Here is a 21,956-nt window from a genome sequence, read left to right on the forward strand (position 1 = left end):
TTGATTGCCCTAGAGGTAGGGATGTCCTCATATATTGCCCCAAGGACATGTTAGGTGTTTGTCAGGGGGTTTGGTACTAATTGCCGCAATATGGTCATAGATGCCTGTTAAGTTTATTTTACTGTATGGCCCATATGATTTATCCTTCTGAGTGTTCTGTGTGTATTAACTCATCTAATTCTCATAGCAGCCTTAGGAGGAAGTTACTATTTTATCTATTCCATTTTACAGGTGAAGAACAAGAAAAACAGGAGATAGAATAAATTAGGATAAATGCGTTTGAAATACATACACATCTTTTAATAGCCTTATTACTCATTTTGTTAAAATACTTACAAACTGTCACAAAGTGGTTAGTGTATGAGTTAACAAAACAGGCATTAAAGCCAGACTATGGAGGTTTAAATCTTGGGTCCACCAGCCTACTAGCTGTGTGACCTTGAAATAAAATAGTTAATCTTTCAGGGTGCCTGAGTGGCTCAGTTGGTTAAGTGTCTGCCTTAAGCTCAGGTCCTGATCTCAGGGTCCTGGGATCAAGCCTTGCATCAGGCTCCTTTCTCAGCGGGGAACCTGCTTCTCCCTCTCCCGTTCTCCTTGTTTGTGCTCTCTCTGTCTGTGTCAAGTAAATAAATAAAATCTTTTAAAAAATAGCTACACTTTCAATGCTTGTCTCCTCTTCTGTACAATATGGATACTATTGTTACTTCCTCTATAGAATTGCTATGAGAATTAAATGTATGTACATACATAAAATGTTTTGTATAATGGTGGGTATATAGAAAATGCTAGAAGTGTTTGCTATGATTCTTAATAATCGATTTATATTTAACACAAATTAAGTGGTTACCATTTTATCATATTTACAATAATCTTTATTTACAAAGAACATGTTTTTATTTCAATAATTTCTTATTTGGGATAATAGAGGTTTTTTTTTTTTTTTTTTTTAATACTTCACTCCCCAACCCAATCCAAAATGCTGGAAAAGAACAACATAGTAAGTTATTAAGGAGAGAAAACACTGTTCGTTGGCAGTAAAACTTCGTCTTTTAAAAAAATCTTGTTTCAGAAACTGTATTCTGTTTATGGTTTGCCATTTGACTAGTGGCCTAAAAATAAAAATATAACTGAACAACAAATGCTTTCATTCTCTTTTGGAGAAATACAAATGCCAAGATTTTGTGATTTGAAAGAAAGAAAGATCAAATTATAGATAGATTTGATTTATAATGTAGAGAGGGGAGAAAAGATAGCGGAGGAGTAGGGGACCCCTTTTTCAGCTGGTCCCCTGAGTCGAGCTGGATAGGTACCAGACCATCCTGAAAACCCACAGAATCAGCTTGAGACGCAGGAAGATACATCTGGGTCTCTACAAACGAACATCTCCAGGACTGAGTATTGAGGTACGAAGTAGGGAGCTGTGAATCCGTGCATAGATATTGGAAGATAAACAGAAGGGGAAGGGAGCCACTGCGCTCGGGCACAGGGAAGCAGTAGCCACCTGCACTGGGGAGGTGGCCAGACTGCCAGACCAGCACCCATGAGAAAGCTGACTGAGACCGTGAGCCAGGGAACGCGCGTGTGACCAGACTGAAAACCGGAGCTCCAGAGCGCTTACTGGAACCGGACTAAAATCGGGAGCTCAGGAGCAGGCGCGCGTCCAGACTGACAACCAGAGCCCCGGAGCGCTCACTAAAACCACGTTGATACCGGGAGCTTGGGAGCACGCGTGTGACCACACTGAAACAGGGAGCTCTGGAGCGTACAGGGGAACCTGGGGTGGCTGGTGGTGTTAGAAACACAAAGGACAGAGATGGCTGGCCCTGGAAGTGAGGGCTGGGAGAGCGGCTGTGGGGCACACAACCCAGGACGCTGCAGGGTTTTTAGCAGCACCGACAGAAACAGAGTTAAAATGGCCAAGAGAGCTCAGTGGAGAGCAGACTGCGATCTCTCTGTTCTGAGACAGAGGCTAGGATATGGACACTGCTTGCTGACTCTCAGAAGACTCACAGAAAACCGCCAGGGAAAGCCGCCAGAGAACAAAAGCCCGGAAATACCAGCTCATTTTGTGCCCATCCCCACCCGCTCTCCCAGGGGACAGGGTGACTCTACCCAAACAGGGCTGCCTGAGTATCAGTGCAGCAGGCCCCTCCCCCAGAAGGCAGGCTGAAAAATCAAGAAGCCCACATCCCTAAGGTTCCTATAAAACAAGTGCACACATCCTGGGTCTGGTCAATAATTTGGGCTCTGGGCATCCCCACAACCTCTCCTCATCAGAATGACGAGGAGGAGAAATCCTCCCCCACCCCACAAAGAAAAGATAATGAGTCTGTGGCCTCTGCCACAGAACTGGTGCATATGGATATAACCAAATTATCAGAAATGGAGTTCAGAGTAACAATGGTCAAGATGTTGTGTAGACTTGAAAAATATATTAACGAAAATATTAATGAGAATATAGAATCTCTAAGGGTGGAACTGAGAGCAAATCTGGCAGAAATCAAAAATGCTATGAATCAAATGCAATCTAAACTAGACGCTCTGACGGCCAGGGTAAATGAGGCAGAAGAACGAATTAGTGAATTGGAGGATGGGATGGTAGAAGAGAAAGTTAAAACAGGAACTTGGCTCCAAAAAATCCAATCTCAAGAATGTAGAGTACCAGAGATTACTGACTCAATGAAATGTTCCAATGTCAGAATCATCGGCATCCCCGAGGGGATGGAGAAAAACAGAGGTCTAGAAGAGATATTTGAACAAATTGTAGCTGAGAACTTCCCTAATCTGGCAAAGGAAACAAGCATTCGTGTCCAAGAGGCAGAGAGGACCCCTCCCAAGGTCGATCACAGCAGACCTACAACACGTTACGTCATAGTGCAAATCGCAAATATTAGATCCAAGCATACAGTATTGAAAGCACCAGGGTGAAGAGATTCCTTATGTACAGAGGTAAAAATACCAGAATAACGTCGGACCTTGTCTACACAGACCTGGCAGGATAGGAAGGTTGGCAGGGTATTTTCAAAGCTCTATCTGAGAAGAACATGCAGCCAAGGATCCTTTATCCAGCAAGGCTGTCATTCAGAATTGATGGAGAGATAAGGACGTTCCAGGATCATCAGAAACTGACTGAATTTGTAACCACCAAACCAGCCCTACAGCAGATATTAAGGGGGGGGGGGTTCTATAAAAGTAAAAAGGCCGCAAGAGTGATACAGAACAGAAATTTACAATCTATAGAAACAAAGATGTCACAGGCAACATGACATCATTAAAATGATATCTCTCAATAATTACTCTCAATGTGAATGGCCTAAATGCTCCCATAAATGCCACAGGGTTGCAGATTGGATAAAAAGACATGATCCATCCATGTGCTGTCTACAAGAGATTCATCTTGAGCCTAAAGATACACCCAGACTGAAAGTGAAGGGATGGAAAACCATTTTTATGCCAATGGACCTCAAAAGAAAGCTGTGGTAGCAATTCTCATATCAGACAGATTAGATTTTAAACTAAAGACTGTAGTTAGAGATACAGAAGGACACTATATTATTCTTAAAGTATGCATCCAACAGGTGGATATGACAATTATAAATATCTATGCTGCCAATAGGGGAGCAGCTAGATACACAAGCCAACACTTAACCAGAATAAAGAGACATATAGATAATAATACGTTAATAGTAGGGGACCTCAACACTGCACTATCAGCAATAGACAGATCACCTAAGCTGAAAATCAACAAAGAAACAAGAACTTTGAATGACATACTAGACCAGATGAACCTCATAGATATATACAGAACACTACACCCCAGAACAACAGAATACTCATTCTTTTCGAATGCACATGGAACTTTCTCCAGAATAGACCATATACTGCGTCAGAAATCATGTCTCAACTGATACCAAAAGACTGAAATATTTCCCTGCATATTCTCAGACCACAATGCTTTGAAACTGGAACTCAATCACAAGGAAAAATTTGGAAGAAACTCAAACACTTGGAAACAAAGGACCATCCTGATCAAGAATGATTGGGTAAACCAGGAAATTAAAAATCAATTTAAACAATTTATGGAGACCAACGAGAATGAAAACACAATGGTCCAAAACCTATGGGACACTGCAAAGGTGGTCTTCAGGGGAAAATACATAGCCATCCAAGCCTCACTCAAAAGAATAGTAAAATGTAAAATGCAGTTTTTATATTCTCACGTCAAGAAGCTGGAGCTGGAACAGAAGAACAGGCCTAACCCACGCACAAGAAGGCAGGTGATCAACATTAGAGCAGAGATCAATGAATTAGAAACCGGGAGCACAGTAGAGCAGATCAACAGAACTAGAAGCTGGTTCTTTGAAAGAATAAATGAGATCGATAAGCCACTGGCCAGAGTTATTCAAAAGAATAGAGAAAGGACCCAAATTAATAAAATTATGAATGGAAGGGGAGAGGTCACAACCAACACCAATAAAATAGGAAGGATCATTCGAAACTTTTATTAACAGCTTTATGCCAGGGGCGTCTGGGTAGCTCAGTTGTTAAGCGTCTGCCTTTGGCTCAGGGCATGATCCTAGCATTGTGGGATTCAGCCCCACATCAGGCTCCTCCACTGGAAGCCTGCTTCTTCTTCTCCCACTCCCCCTGCTTGTGTTCCTTCTCTCGCTGGCTGTCGCTATCTCTGTCAAATGAATAAATAAAATCTTTAAAAAAAAAAACAGCTTTATGCCAATAAATTAAACAACTTGGAAGAAACGAATGCCTTCCTGGAAACCTATAAACTACCAAGACTAAAATAGGAAGAAATTGATTATTTAAACAGACCAATTAATTATGAAGAGATTAAAGCAGTGATCAAAACCTCCCCAAAAACAAGATTCCAGGGCCTGACAGATTCCCCAGGGAATTCTACCAAACATTCAAAGAAGAAATAATACCTATTCTCCTGAAGCTGTTTCAAAAAATAGAAACAGAAGGAAAACTACCAAACTCATTCTATGAGGCCAGTATTATCTTGATCCCCAAACCAGACAAAGACCCCATCAAAAAGGAGAATTACAGACCAATTTCCCTGATGAGTATGGATGCCAAAATTCTCAACAAGATCCTAGCCAGTAGGATCCAACAGTACATTAAAAGGATTATCCATCATGACCAAGTGGGATTCAACCCTGGGATGCAAGGGTGGTTTGACATTCGCAAATCAATCAGTGTGATAGATCATATCATCAAGAAAAGAGTCAAGAACCATATGATCCTCTCAATTGATGCAGAAAAAGCATTTGACAAAATACAGCCTCCTTTCCTGATTAAAACCCTTCAGAGTGTAGGGATAGAGGGTCCATTCCTCAATTTCATAAAAACCATCTATGAAAAGCCTTCAGCAAATATCATTCTCAATGGCGAAAAGCTGAAACCCTTTCCCGTAAGATCAGGAACACGGCAAGGATGCCCACTCTCACCATTATCATTCAACATAGTACTAGAAATCCTTGCAACAGCAATCAGACAACAGAAAGGGATAAAAGGTGTCCAAATCGGCAAAGAAGTCGTCAAACTGTCTCTCTTCGCAGATGACATGATACTTTATGTGGAAAACCCAAAAGACTCCACCCCCAAACTACTAGGACTTATAGAGCAATTCAGTAACGTGGCAGGATACAAAATCAATGCTCAGAAATCAGATTGCATTTCTATACACGAACAATGAGACTGAAGAAAGAGAAATTAGGGAATCCGTTCCACTTATAATAGCACCAAAAATCATACGTTCTCTCAGAATTAATTTACCCAGAGACTGAAAGGATCTATATTCTAGAAGCTACAAATCACCGTTGAAAGACATTGAAGACACAAAAAGATGGAAAAATATTCCATGCTCATGGATTGGAAGAATTAACATAGTTAAAATGTCTATGCTACCCAGAGCAATCTACACTTTCAATGCCATCCTGATCAAAATACCAATGACATTTTTCAAAGAACTGGAACAAACAGCCCTTAGATTTGTGTGGAACCAGAAAAGGCCCGAATTGCCAAGGAATTGTTGAAAAGGAAAAACAAAGCTGGAGGCATCACGTTGCCGGATTTCAAGCTGTACTACAAAGCTGTGATCACAAGGACAGCATGGTACTGGCCCAAAAACAGACACATAGACCAATGGAACAGAATAGAGAACCCAGAAATGGACCCTCGGCTCTTTGGGCAACTTATCTTTGACAAAGCAAGAAAAAACATCCAGTGGAAAAAAGATAGTATCTTCAATAAATGGTGCTGGGAAAATTGGACAGCTACATGCAAAAGAATGAAACTTGACCACTCTCTCACACCATACAGAAAGGTAAACTCCAAATGGATGAAAGACCTCGATGTGACACAGGAATCCATCAAAATCCTAGAGGAGAACATAGGCAGCAACCTCTTTGACATCGGTCACAGCAACTTGTTTCATGACACATCTCCAAAGGCAAGAGAAACAAAAGAAAAAATGAACTTGTGGGACTTCATCAAGATAAAAAGCTTCTGCACAACCAAGGAAATAGTCAAAAAAACTCAGAGGCAGCCCACGGAATGGGAGAATATATTTTCAAATGACACTATGGGTAAAAGATTAGTATCCAAGATCTACAAAGAACTTCTCAAACTCAATACATGGGAAATAAATAATCAAATCATAAAATGGGCAGAAGATATGAACAGACACTTTTCCAATGAAGACATACAAATGGCTAACAGACACATGAAAAAATGTTCAAAATCATTAGCCATCAGGGAAATTCAAATCAAAATCACATTGAGATATACCACCTTACACCAGTTGGAATGGCAAAAATTGACAAGGCAGGAAACAACAAATGTTGGAGAGGATGTGGAGAAAGGGGATGCCTCCTACATTGTTGGTGGGAATGCAAGTTGGTACAGCCACTCTGGAAAACAGTGTGGAAGTCCCTTAAAAAGTTAAAAATTGAGCTACCCTATGACCCAGCCATTGTACTACTGGGTATTTACCCCAAAGATACAGACGTAGTGAAGAGAAGGGCCATATGCACCCCAATGTTCATAGCAGCATTGTCCACAATAGCTAAATCATGGAAGGAGCCAAGATGCCCTTCAATAGATGACTGGATTAAGAAGATGTGGTTCATATGTAAAATGGAATATTACTCAGCCATCAAAAAGAACGATTTCACAACATTGCAGCATGATGGATGGGACTGGAGGAGATAATTCTAAGTGAAATAAGTCAAGCAGGGAAAAACAATTATCATATGATTTCACTCATTTATGGAACATAAGAAATAGGAATATTGGTACGAGAAGAAAGCGAAGAATGAAGGGGGAGTAAACAGAAGGGGGAATGAACCATGAGAGACTGTGGATTCTGGGAAACAAACTGAGGGCTTCAGAGGGGAGGGAGGTGGGGAATTTGGATAGGCTGGTTATGGGTATTAAGGAGAGCACATATTGCACAGTGCACTGGGTGTTATACGCAAGTAATGAATCATGGAACATTTCATCAAAAACTAGGGATGCACTTTATGGTGACTAATATAACAAAATAAAAATTATTAAAAAAAAAAAAGAAGCCAGACACAGAGTAATACATAATCTATAATTCCATTCACATGAAATTTAAAAAGGGAAAACTAATTTATGGTGATAGAATTTTAAGTGGTTTTCTTTGTGGAAGTGGCTGATATTTGGGAATGGGTGTGAGGAATGACTAAGGATGCTAATAATATTCTACCATACTTTAATATAGATGGTGGCTATGTTGTGTATTTATATTTGAAATGTTTATGGAACTATACACTTAAAATTTAGGAACTATATCTTTCAAGGAAAAGATTTAAAAATCTATACTGTTAGTCCACTCGCACACAAAAAGAATTCTTGCCTACAGCCCATAATTTGCTGGTATCTGAAACTAGTTGTGAGCTTAGGGGAATACCAATAGTTTGCTCTCAAGATCAATATTTCTAAGGGATAACAAGATTTCAAAATTCCTGTACAAATTCATATGATTGTTATAATTCAAGGCTTCAAATGTTTACTGGTAGCATCTGCATTGTATCTAACATTTTTCTAGGTGCTATAAATAAGTCATTTTGGGGTACAAAAATAATCAAGTGTTTTAGAATTACTAGTTTTCAGAATAATAAAGCAGGATAATAGTTTATATACCTTTCTGTTTAGCCAGTGTTGAGTGAATTTTTTGCATGTCAGTTCAATATGCCTATGGCTACTGCAGTTCTTTAGGCTAATTGGCAAATATAGCAAGTGATGCTTCCAGGATGATCAACAAACTCTTTACTCTGATGGTCTAGTCTCAGGCTAAGGATTGGTTTAGATATATGGATATGATTGATTTTGATTATGTTGTATGAAGAGGCTAGGTGATAATCAAGTCTGAGTGAAAAGACAGACCTGTTTTTAAACCTTTGGCTTACTGTAGTAGGAACACTGGGTGGACAGGAGGCAAGTTACCTAGGAAATTTTACAATCTAAGGATAAATTTCTATGTACCATGGCAGGTGTCATATTGTGACTTAATAAGAAATATGTATTTTGTCTTTGTCCACAGTTCCAGGCTCACTGCTCCCCAAAAGCTTAGAATTTCCCTAGTGTTGAGAATGATGAAGTGTCTTTTGTTATGTTAATGGGGTGACTTTTGGAAAACCCCTAAAGGTGGGGGCTGGTTGTCAATAGAAACAGCAATATGCTTAGAGTGTTGAAACTTTCATTCCCAACCCTTGGTCTTTAGGAACAGTAGAAGGACTAAAGGTTCAATTAATGTCCAATGGTCAGTGAACTAATCAGTCAGGGCTAGGTAGAAGTCTCCATAAAAACCTGAAAGGACAGAGATCAGAGAGCCTCCATGGTGAAAATACATGGAGATGTGGGGAAACTGGTGTGCCTGGAGAGAGCATGGATGCTCTGTGCCCTTTCCCTATACTTTTCCCAATACAACTCTTCCATTTAACTGTTACAATAATCTGGTAAATAAAATGTTTCTCTGAAGTCTGTGAGCTGCTTGAGCCACTTGAACCCAACTTAAGCCAGTTGATCAGAAGTATGGGTAACAATCTGGACTTGCAATTGCATCCTGAGTTGGAGAGGGTCCTTGGAACCTTCAATCTGTACCCTGTTGGTCAGTAGCATAGGTGACAACCTGGGCTGTGACTGGCATCTGAAATGTGTATGTATGTGTGTGTGTGGGGGGGGGCAGTCTTGTAGGATGGATCCCACAACTTGTGGAATCTGATGCTATCTCCAGGGAGATAGTGTCAGAATTGAGTTGAATTCATGGACACCCTGCTGGTGTCTGAGAATTGCTTGGTGTTGTAGGGGAAGCATCCCCTAATCCCTCAACACAGTTTCCCACAAATCTACAGTCTTCCTCATAAGTCTACTGTGAGGATTAAATGCAATAAAGTATGGAAAGCCATACTTAGTGAGTATGCAATAAATGGCTGGCAAGCTGGGATGATATCTTAGATATACAACTTGCTATATGTATGACCTTGGATAAATTACTACACTTCTCTAAGACTTCCCTTGGTTCTTCTTATCTATCAAATGAAAAGTATTAACAGAACCTTCTTCCAGGACTGTTGGAAATAATAAATGAGATGATGCACATTCATTCTCACCAGCCTACTTTGGCCATAGAAAAGGCTTACCAAGTACTAGCTACTGTAATTATGCTGCTTATACTTTTCCAGAAATAAGTAGCAGAACATACAAAGTAGACTGTTCATCATTCCCTCTCATTCACCATGCTGTCCCAAAATGTCTGAGAATCACATTGATAATTTTGATAAGGAAAGGTTATAGGTTAGAAAGAGGACCATTTTCTGGCTTTTTGACCTCAGGAAAGCTACCTAACTTCCTGTTGCCTCTATTTTCTCATTTGTGAAATAGGGATAGTAGCACTTATCTTCTGAGGCTGTTGTAAAGCATAAATTCAGGTAAAGCTAATAGAATAGGGTTTGGTATCAGGAAGTACCTTAATAGTATTAACTTTAAAAAGTGTTTTTACATATATAATTTCATTTGACAGTGACTGTAGTTTTTTTAGGTGAGACTTTCTAGTAGATACTGAGACATCTTGGACCTTTTCCAAAACATATGCAAATAGACATTTTACTTGAACTGGTTTTGGCTTGGACATGTCAGTGTAATTTTTAGTGGTTGAGTAGTCCTTCTGCCCAAGCATAATCCTTGCCCATCTATCTGTTAAGCCTGAAAGTCAATAACTACAGGCACTCCTGAAGTAGTTACAATTTAAACATCAGTCCTTTATACTTGAGTATAGACGAATTTATTAAGACATTTCCTGAGAGTTTTGACAGGCTATACAGGGGGATTGGATAAAGCAAAGTATCTTGCATGTGTGAAGAGAGAGACAAGGACACTAAAAAGGGGAATAAAAGATCTAAGTCAGGGAAGCTAAAAATGCTAGATGACACATGTCACTTACTTAGGATATTTGCCTATGGCTGACCTCAAATGTCATCTCCTTCCTGATAGACAGACATCCTAACTGCATTGACAGCTCCTCTGAGGATGTCTTGCCTTCTTTACTGTAGAGAGAATGGTTTCATTTGTATCTCAGACTATTGAGATGGAATATAGGTGTCATGCCATTGAAGGAGGTTATTAATTCTAAATAAATCAGAATCTCAAATGTGCTTAATTAATTTCTAATAAAATGTTACTGGAGAAAAAAAATTCAAAATCACTGGAAAATGGGCCCTTATAATTGAGAATCAATCTGGCTTCTGGAAACAAGATCAGGATAGGGTCATTGATGAAAATAAAGGCAAAGCCTCATTTATGTAAAGTTATCTACCCTCACAATACAAGACTTTTCAGGCTCTCTGATGCCCAGCCCAAAACTTACTTCACAATCCCCTTCTTGGTTCATGAGAAATTGGGCAGGCCCTTGCACACACTCAGATCTGTCAATGGCCATGTGGCAGCCTTTAGTTCCAGAAACATTTTAAAACTAAATCACACACATCACTGGTAGAATTTTCAGGAGATACATCTATGTCCTGCCCAAACACCAGAATCTTTGCCTCTTTCTAATGGCTAATGTCTTAAGGTCACATATGGACTCAGGATAGCTGGGTAGTAGTGACACATGAAAAGGAGTCTTCAAGCATTACATCAAGTACAATTTACCACATATTATATTTCTGCTGCATCACATCTGATCTGAATAATCTCTTTTTTAAAGATTTTATTTATTTGAGACAGAAAGAAAGAGAGAGAGAGCACAAGCACAGGGCGGGGCAGAAGGAGAGGGAGAAGCAGACTCCCTGCTGAGCAAGTAGCCCAATGTGGGGCTCAATCCCAGTACCACGACCTGAGCCGAAGGCAGTCACTTAATACATCTATGGCTTTTGTGATTGTGAGTTGTTATTTTTCATCTTTTTGATAATAGTTATCCTGACTAGTATGAAGTAATATCTCATTGGGGGTTTGATTTGCTTTTATATGATAATTAGTGATGTTGAACATCTTTTCATGTGTCTACTGTCCATCTGTATTTCTTCTGTGGAGAAATGTCTATTCAGGTCCTCTGTTCACTTTTTAATCAGATAATTATTATTATTATTTGGTGTTATGTGACTTCTTTGTATCGTTTGGATATTTACCCCTTACTGGATATATCATGTGCAAATATCTTCTCTTATTCAGTGGGTTGCCATTTTGTTTTGTTGACAGTTTGCTTTACTGTGCAGAAACTTTTTATTTTGGTGTAGTCCCAATAGTTTATTTTTGCTTTTATTTCCCTTGCCTGAGGATGTTTATCCAGAAAAATATTGCTAACGTTGATGTCTAAGAGATTACTGCTTATGTTTTCTTTTAGGAGTTTTATGTTTTCAGGTCTTACATCTAGGACTTGAATACATTTTGAGTTTATTTTTGTGTATGGTGTAAGAAAGTGGTCCAGCTTCATTCTTCTGCATGTCGCTGTCCAGTTTTCCCAGCACCATTTATTGAAAAGACTGTCTTTTCACCATTGCATATTTTTGCCTCTTTTGTTGTCTAGACAGGCCATTTTAGAATTAAGCACTCACCTTACTGGGTTTTCACACTGACAGGTTACTGCACTTAAGATGTTTTTTTCCCCAAACAAGAAGCACTTTTTAGCTGAGAAAAGGCTGTTATGGAAATGGAGCTGTATTCATGAGACTTGGAGCAAATGGTGCATGAGTCTCACCCACTCTTTCAGTGGTGGTTTAGTGGGCGTAAACACAGAATACTCTAAGAACCTCAAGTGTAGTAGGACTTATATTTGAAATCATTTTAAGGTGTGCTGGTGCTGGTGCTGTTTTGATCTCCATAGAAGTCATCAATGGAAGGATTTCAAAAATTTGTGTCATGAATGTTATATGGTTAACAATGATTGAAATAAAGCCATTGATTACATAGAGTACTCTAAATTTGGAAAGGTAAAACTATGAAAAAATAGACCTTAGAATTGATAAAATCTATATGTGCTTTGAAGATTATTGGAAGTCCAATAAGGGTTCAGTTGGGCCTCCTGAAAGAGTCACTGAGGGCTGATTCACTGAGAAAGTTACTACCTGCCATATCACGCTGTTAAAGCAGGAAATTACTGCCACCACCACAATTGTCTTTCATAGTAGAAAAACTGGGAAATGGACACTGCAATTCTGTCTGAGGAAGCCTCCCATTTCCAAACTTATTTTTGCAAGAAATACCCCCTAAGAGCCATAGTAAGATGACCTCTGCCTTGTGTTTATTTTCCCAGCCTCACCAGAGTTCTTATAATTGGTGGAACCTTAATTTGTGTCAAGAATCCTAGCTTAACGAGTTTGGTGAATTTAGATTGTGGTTTTCCATCTTCTCCAATTAGCAGAAATATAGTATGGGGATTGGGTAGTGAATCCTCAATATGAAGTGCCTTTAGCAAAAAGTAAAAGTCTCAGGACATGCTGAATAAGTGAGTGTTAGTGTGCCGATTGTTGCCACTTCAGCTTGAACTACTCAGGTGCATGCACAGGGGCATCAAGGGTGCCTCAGTAGATCTAGGTAAGTGCTGTAGCCTTGATAAGTGAGTGCAGCAGGGGAGGGAGTAGATTATAGGGAAGAGACTACCTTATGGGTGGTATTATCCATCTCAGGAGAATGGAAGCATACAAGATTTTGTGAGCAGTGGGTTCTTTTCACAGATGCAGAAGTTACTGATTTCATATTTCTCACTATGAAACATCTTAGAGACAAGTTAGATGAATATCATAGGAAAACAAATGACAACTAGAATTGAAATAGAAAGTAAAAGGAGGCAGGTATTGAATTCCAGGAAGCAGTGCTGGCCTTTCATGTTGTAGAGAGGATCAATTTCAAAAGTAGATTAGATTATTAGAAACTCATTTGAGCCTCATTTGCTACAGGAGAACAGCAGAGGGAAATGAAAGACTAGAAGCTCATACATTCATGGAAAAAGATGGAACAGAATGAAAAGCTCCTCAAAATTGGACATGTTGCCAAGTACAGAAACCATGTGTTTTGAGAAGCACATGGGGGAGGTATTAGTCCTCAGTAGGTTCCAAGAGCACACACTTCATAAGCATCAACAGCAGCTTCAGTTTGGGAGCCTCTTGGGGGTTATTCCCAGCTGAAAGAATAATAGGGATGAGGGACAGACCTTTCCCAGAAGGCTTAAGCAATTCCAAAGCAAGCAGTAATGACAGCAACCACTGTGGCATAGAGTAGAGTGTCTGCACCCAAGGTGACAATGTTGGCTTTAACAATGTTAGATATTAAAACAGATACCTAAAATAAGACTAGGCAAGTCAGAATGTCATTATTGTAAACATCTAAACTTTTTCAGAAGGCAGGCAAGTCACAGATGATACTATCAGAAAGTATACACAGGTGGATCCCTCCTCAGACATGGTGAACACACATTAATTATTTTGATGGAAAAATTTTCTAATGAAGTTTAAGCTTATAGTTCAAAGAGTCCAGATATCTTATCTGGAAGACTGGTTGTCAGCCTGACAAGATAAACTAATAATCTTTTCTAACAAAGACAGTATCTATCTATCTATCTATCTATCTATCTATCTATCTATCTATCTATCATCTATCTATCTATCTATCTATCTAGACACACATTATATTTTAATACATAGATGTTTTTATTGTTATTTTTTATTATTTTTATAATAATAATTTTTATTATATTATGATAGTCACCATACATTACAACCCTGGTTTTTGATGTAAGTTCCATGATTCCTTAGTTGTGTATAACACCCAGTGCACCATGCAATACATGCCCTCCTTACTACCCATCACGAGCCTGTCCCATTCCCCCACTCCCCTCCCCTCTAAAGCCCTCAGTTTGTTTCTCAGAGTCCATAGTCTCTCATGCTTCATTCCCCCTTCTGATTACCCCCCCATCTTTATCCCTTTCTTCTCCTACTGATCTTCCTACTCCTTATGTTCCATCGATGAGAGAAACCATGTGATAATTATCTTTCTCTGCTTGACTTATTTCACTTAAAATTATCTCCTCCAGTGCCGTCCATGTTGCAGCAAATGTTGAGAACTCATTCTTTCTGATAGCTGAGTAATATTCCATGGTATATATGGACCACAACTTCTTAATCCAGTCATCTGTTGAAGGCCATCTCGGTTCCTTCCACGATTTAGCTATTGTGGACAATGCTGCTATGAACATTGGGGTGCATATGGCTCTTCTCTTCACTACGTCTGTATCTTTGGGGTAAATACCCAGTAGTACAATGGCTGGGTCATAGGGTAGCTCAATTTTTAACTTTTTAAGGGACTTCCACACTGTTTTCCAGAGTGGCTGTACCAACTTGCATTCCCACCAACAATGTAGGAGGCATCCCCTTTCTCCACATCCTCTCCAACATTTGTTGTTTCCTGCCTTGTCAATTTTTGCCATTCCAACTGGTGTAAGGTGGTATATCTCAATGTGATTTTGATTTGAATTTCCCTGATGGCTAATGATTTTGAACATTTTTTCATGTGTCTGTTAGCCATTTGTATGTCTTCATTGGAAAAGTGTCTGTTCATATCTTCTGCCCATTTTATGATTTGATTATTTATTTCCCATGTATTGAGTTTGAGAAGTTCTTTGTAGATCTTGGATACTAATCTTTTACCCATAGTGTCATTTGAAAATATATTCTCCCATTCCGTGGGCTGCCTCTGAGTTTTTTTGACTATTTCCTTGGTTGTGCAGAAGCTTTTTATCTTGATGAAGTCCCACAAGTTCATTTTTTCTTTTGTTTCTCTTGCCTTTGGAGATGTGTCATGAAACAAGTTGCTGTGACCGATGTCAAAGAGGTTGCTGCCTATGTTCTCCTCTAGGATTTTGATGGATTCCTGTGTCACATCGAGGTCTTTCATCCATTTGGAGTTTACCTTTCTGTATGGTGTGAGAGAGTGGTCAAGTTTCATTCTTTTGCATGTAGCTGTCCAATTTTCCCAGCACCATTTATTGAAGATACTATCTTTTTTCCACTGGATGTTTTTTCTTGCTTTGTCAAAGATAAGTTGCCCAAAGAGCCGAGGGTCCATTTCTGGGTTCTCTATTCTGTTCCATTGGTCTATGTGTCTGTTTTTGGGCCAGTACCATGCTGTCCTTGTGATCACAGCTTTGTAGTACAGCTTGAAATCCGGCAACGTGATGCCTCCAGCTTTGTTTTTCCTTTTCAACAATTCCTTGGCAATTCGGGCCTTTTCTGGTTCCACACAAATCTAAGGGCTGTTTGTTCCAGTTCTTTGAAAAATGTCATTGGTATTTTGATCAGGATGGCATTGAAAGTGTAGATTGCTCTGGGTAGCATAGACATTTTAACTATGTTAATTCTTCCAATCCATGAGCATGGAATATTTTTCCATCTTTTTGTGTCTTCAATGTCTTTCAACGGTGATTTGTAGCTTCTAGAATATAGATCCTTTCAGTCTCTGGGTAAATTAATTCTGAGAGAACGTATGATTTTTGGTGCTATTATAAGTGGAACGGATTCCCTAATTTCTCTTTCTTCAGTCTCATTGTTCGTGTATAGAAATGCAACTGATTTCTGAGCATTGATTTTGTATCCTGCCACGTTACTGAATTGCTCTATAAGTCCTAGTAGTTTGGGGGTGGAGTCTTTTGGGTTTTCCACATAAAGTATCATGTCATCTGCGAAGAGAGATAGTTTGACTTCTTCTTTGCCAATTGGATACCTTTTATCCCTTTCTGTTGTCTGATTGCTGTTGCAGGGACTTCTAGTACTATGTTGAATAATAATGGTGAGAGTGGGCATCCTTGTCGTGTTCCTGATCTTAAGGGAAGGGCTTTCAGCTTTTCCCCATTGAGAATGATATTCTCTGTAGGCTTTTCATAGATGGTTTTTATGAAATTGAGGAATGGACCCTCTATCCCTACACTCTGAAGGGTTTTAATCAGGAAAGGAGGCTGTATTTTGTCAGATGCTTTTTCTGTATCAGTTGAGAGGATCATATGGTTCTTGACTCTTTTCTTGTTGATATGATCTATCACACTGATCGATTTGTGAGTATTGAACCACCCTTGCATCCCAGGGTTGAATCCCACTTGGTCTTGATGGATAATACTTTTAATGTACTGTTGGATCCTATTAGCTAGGATCTCGTTGAGAATTTTGGCGTCCATATTCATCAGGGATATTGTTCTGTAATTCTCCTTTTTGATGGGGTCTTTGCCTGGTTTGGGGATCAAGGTAATGCTGGTCTCATAGAATGAGTTTGGTAGTTTTTGTTCTGTTTCTATTTTTTGATACAGCTTCAGGAGAATAGGTATTATTTCTTCTTTGAATGTTTGGTAGAATTCCCTGGAGAATCCGTCAGGCCCTGGACTCTTGTTTTTGGGGAGGTTTTTGATCACTGCTTCAATCTCTTCATAATTAATCAGTATGTTTAAATAATCAGTTTCTTCCTGTTTGAGTCTTGGTAGTTTATAGGTTTCCAGGAAGGCATTCATTTTTCTTCCAAGTTGTTTAATTTATTGGCATAAAGCTGTTAATAAAAGTTTCTAATGATCCTTCCTATTTCATTGGTGTTGGTTGTGACCTCTCCCCTTTCATTCATAATTTTATTAATTTGGGTCCTTTCTCTATTCTTTTGAATAAGTCTGGCCAGTGGCTTATCGATCTCATTTATTCTTTCAAAGAACCAGCTTCTAGTTCTGTTGATCTGCTCTACTGTACTCCCGGTTTCTAATTCATTGATCTCTGCTCTAATATTGATCACCTGCCCTCTTGTGTGTGAGTTAGGCCTATTCTTCTGTTCCAGCTCCAGCTTCTTGACGTGAGAATATAAAAACTGCATTTTACATTTTTCTATTCTTTTGAGTGAGGCTTGGATGGCTATGTATTTTCCCCTGAAGACCACCTTTGCAGTGTCCCATAGGTTTTGGACCATTGTGTTTTCATTCTCGTTGGTCTCCATAAATTGTTTAAATTGATTTTTAATTTCCTGGTTTACCCAATCATTCTTGATCAGGATGGTCCTTTGTTTCCAAGTGTTTGAGTTTCTTCCAAATTTTTCCTTGTGATTGAGTTCCAGCTTCAAAGCATTGTGGTCTGAGAATATGCAGGGAAAAATTTCAGTCTTTTGGTATCAATTGAGACATGTTTTGTGACCCAGTATATGGTCTATTCTGGAGAAAGTTCCATGTGAATTAGAAAAGAATGAGTATTCTGTTGTTTTGGGGTGTAGCTGAAAACTTCCCTAATATAGCAAAGAAAACAAGCATTCATGTCCAAGAGGCAGAGAGGACCCCTCCCAAGGTCAACCACGGCAAACCTACACCATGTCTCGTCATAGTGTAATTCATAAATGTTAGATCCAAGGATACAGTATTGAAAGTGGCCAGGGTGAAGAGATTTCTCATGTACCAAGGCAAAAATATCAGAATAACGTCAGAACTGTCTACACAAACCTGGAAAGAGAGGAAGGGTTGGCAGGGTATTTCCAAAGCTCTATCTGAGAGGAACATGCAGCCAAGGATCCTTTATCCAGCAAGGCTGTCATTCAGAATTGATGGAGAGATAAGCATGTTCCAGGATCGGCAGAAACTGACCAAATTCGTAACCACCAAACCAGCCCTACAGCAGATATTGGGGGGGGGGGGTTCTATAAAGTAAAAAGGCCGCAAGAGTGATACAGAACAGAAATTTACAATCTATAGAAACAAAGATGTCACAGGCAACATGACATCATTAAAATGATATCTCTCAATAATTACTCTCAATGTGAATGGCCTAAATGCTCCCATAAATGCCACAGGGTTGCAGATTGGATAAAAAGACATGACCCATCCATTCGCTGTCTACAAGAGACTCATTTTGAACCTAAAGATACACCCAGACTGAAAGTGAAGGGGTGGAAAACCATTTTTCATGCCAATGGACTTCAAAAGAAAGCTGTGGTAGCAATTCTCATATCAGACAGATTAGATTTTAAACTAAAGACTGCAGTTAGAGATATAGAAGGACACTATATTATTCTTAAAGGATGTATCCAACAAGTGGATATGACAATTATAAATATCTATGCTGCCAATAGGGGAGCAGCTAGATACACAAGCCAACACTTAACCAGAATAAAGAAACATATAGATAATAATACGTTAATAGTAGGGGACCTCAACACTGCACTATCAGCAATAGACAGATCACCTAAGCTGAAAATCAACAAAGAAACAAGAGCTTTGAATGACATACTAGACCAGATGGACCTCATATATATATACAGAACACGACACCCCAGAAGCCAGATTTTTTTTTAAATATTTTATTATTTTTTTTATTTTAGAGAGAATGAGAGTAATAGATATCACAGAGGGAAAGGGAGAAGCAAACTTCCTGCTGAGTGGAGAGCCTTATGCTGGGCTCACTCCTAGGACCCTGAGATCATGACCTGAGCCAAAGGCAGACCCTTAACCAGCTGAGCCACCCAGACACCCCAGAAGCCAGTTATCTGTAGAATGTACCCATTCTGTTCCACCCCATCACCCATTATTTAAAGGGTCAAGCCCCAACTTGGAAAGCCTACAGTGGTCCCATGTAAGTCTGTATCTATGGCAAGTTTGCATATTTCTGGTTTTGTAATGAAAAATTCTATATTATTTCACACCTTAGCCATCTTATCCGACCTAGACTCTATCAGTAATAAAAGGAATATTTTGATTTTCATCTGATTGACTATTATTTTTGATAAACTTTATTTTCAAGTAGTTTTAGATTTATGGAAGAATTTGACAGGTAGTATAGATAGTTCCTGTATATAACTGATACAGTTTCCAATACTTTAACATCTTCCATTACTTTGGTAATTTTGTCACAACTAAGAAACAGACATTGGTGCATACGTGGTAACTACATTCCAGAATTTACTCAGTTTTCACTAGTTTTTCTCTAGTGCTCATTTATTATTCCAGGATTGATTTAACCATCAACTGGTCTAGAAGATTTTCTTAGACATTCCTTGTTTTTTATGGCCTTTACAGTTTTGAGATGGTCAGGCATGTTGTAGAGTGGTCCGTTTGAGTGTGTCTAATGTTTCTGTCATAATTAGACAGGAATTATAGATTTGAGGAAGAATGCCATAGAGGTGAAATATCTCTCTCATCCCATAATATCAGGGCTGCTATCAACATGACTTGTCACTGATGATGATACAAAGCTTGGTCACCTGGCCAAGGCAGTGTTTTCCAGGTTTAGTCACTGTAAAGTTACTCTTCATGCTCCACGCCACCCCTCCCCCACAGCTTCCCTACTGTAATCATTGGAAACAAGCCACTAATCACAGTTCATATTCGAGGGGGATACCTAAATGTTTTTGGTCTAATTTTCAATTAGTTTATAAATCAGACAGAGCAGAGAATTGATATTTATCAGGTCACATAAAACCCCAACAAGAATAACTATCCACCTGCAGGTTTAGTCAAGGGAACAGATCCATTAAGTGGACAGAGAAGCATCATGGTGAGATGAAAGGAGTGGGCTTCCTGGCCAGAGGCATCTCTGAGGTTAGTAACTGGCCAGAGAGTGGCAAGTAGTACAAAACAGGGTCTGGAGGCTAGAACCAGGGGAGAGGCAGTATGTTCCCACTGGAGGATTATAGTATACTGAGCATCAGATAAAGAACACAACATTTACCTAAACCCACACTAGGCAATCAGTGCCACAGTGAGTTCTGCAATTGAAAAAAAAATCAATTTTCCTGTTTTGATATGAAAACCCAATGTTCTTTTGCTTGTTTCACCACATGCATATGTGACTGATGGCCAGGAAAAAGCAAATGAATTAACATTTAAGGACAGCCTCAGCCCCTGGGTCATGTTTGCTAAAGAAAGACAAGTGGGTGGGTGAAAAGACAAATTAAAAACCTTCCACTGTCAACAACGTTATCTCAGTTTAGATAAAATACCAAGGAAACTAATTTAATTTTTGCTGTTTCCCTCCTAAGCTCTTTCACTCAGTAGGTTATTGCTACTATAAAATTGACATTATTTATAGCTTCTTCAATCAAAAAAAAAATGGAGGCTTAAAGGTGGGTCACTGGCTTGTTTGTTGTAGAATTCTTACCTTATTCTTTTCCAACTAAAATGACCTTAATTTTTATACTTTTTTCAAGTATCATATTAGTTTTCTTTAAAAATGTTTATCAAAATGTACATCTGAAAAGGACACCTTTATAGACAAGAGGGAAAAATCATTCATATGTTTCAAGATAACAAGTGAATGGTTTGAGATGCTAAACCTTGAAGCATTAAATTCTCCAGACCTGATGATATTTTCCTAGATTTTTCAATTTTATTTCTAATGCTACTGAAGAAAATAATTATATGTACCTATATGTGTTTTCTTATGCTGATTTTTAACATTTTTTTATTATTTAAGTAATTCATGCCCATTGTGCAAAAATTTAAAAATGCAGAATATTAGAATAAAGTCTATCCCGAAACTATTTTCAACACATATTTATGAAGCATCTATTATTGACAGTCTCCTCAGTGCTGGAGTTAGAGCAATTAACAAACCAGAGAGAAATGCATGCCTTCATGTAACTTTCATTCTAGTGGGAAGACACATATAAAAGAACAGTTATATGCATGTTTTAAAGGTTGTAGTAAGTGCTATGGGAAAAAAAAAGTAGACAGGAAGAAGGAGATTGCATAGGGGAAAGTATAACATTTTTACATAGGGTTCTAGGGGAAACCTTACTTAAAACTGATATTTGAGCAAAGAATTGAAGAAATTGAGGGAGTGAGCCAAGTGTAAGTCTGGAACAAGAGCATTCTGAGTAGAGTAAACAGCAAATACAGAAGCCCTGTGGTGAGGCTTCTACTCTGAGTGAGGTGAGAAGCATTAGAGGTTTTGCTGTTTTGTTTTTTTTTAAGATTTTTTTTTATTAGAGAGAGAGAGAATAAACAGTGGGGAGGGGCAGAGGAAGAGAGAGAGAGAGAGAGAGAGAGAGAGAGAGAGAAGCAGACTCCTTGCTGAGCAGGAAGCCCATTGTGGGTCTTGATCCCAGGACCCAGAGATCATGACCTGAGCCAAAAGCAGCTGCTTAACCATCTGAGCCACCCAGGCGCCCTGCCTTAGAGGGTTTTAACAGAGGAGAGACTTAATGAGTTAATTTTTAAAGGATCACTTGGTCTGCTCTGTGAGACCAGACTTAGGGTACAGATGAAGACAAGGAGACCAATTTTATGGCTCTTGACTAGGGTTGTAGCTTGGAAGTGGTAAGAAGTACTTGGCTATTGTTGGAGGATGTGGAGAAAGGGGATCCCTCCTACATTGTTGGTGGGAATGCAGGTTGGTACAGCCACTCTGGAAAACAGTGTGGAAGTCCCTTAAAAAGTTAAAAATTGAGCTACCCTATGACCCAGCCATTGTACT

This window comes from Ursus americanus, chromosome 25 (genome assembly GCF_024610735.1).
Source record: "Ursus americanus isolate L20-20 chromosome 25, mUrsAme1.1.p, whole genome shotgun sequence".
Lineage (NCBI taxonomy): Eukaryota > Metazoa > Chordata > Mammalia > Carnivora > Ursidae > Ursus > Ursus americanus.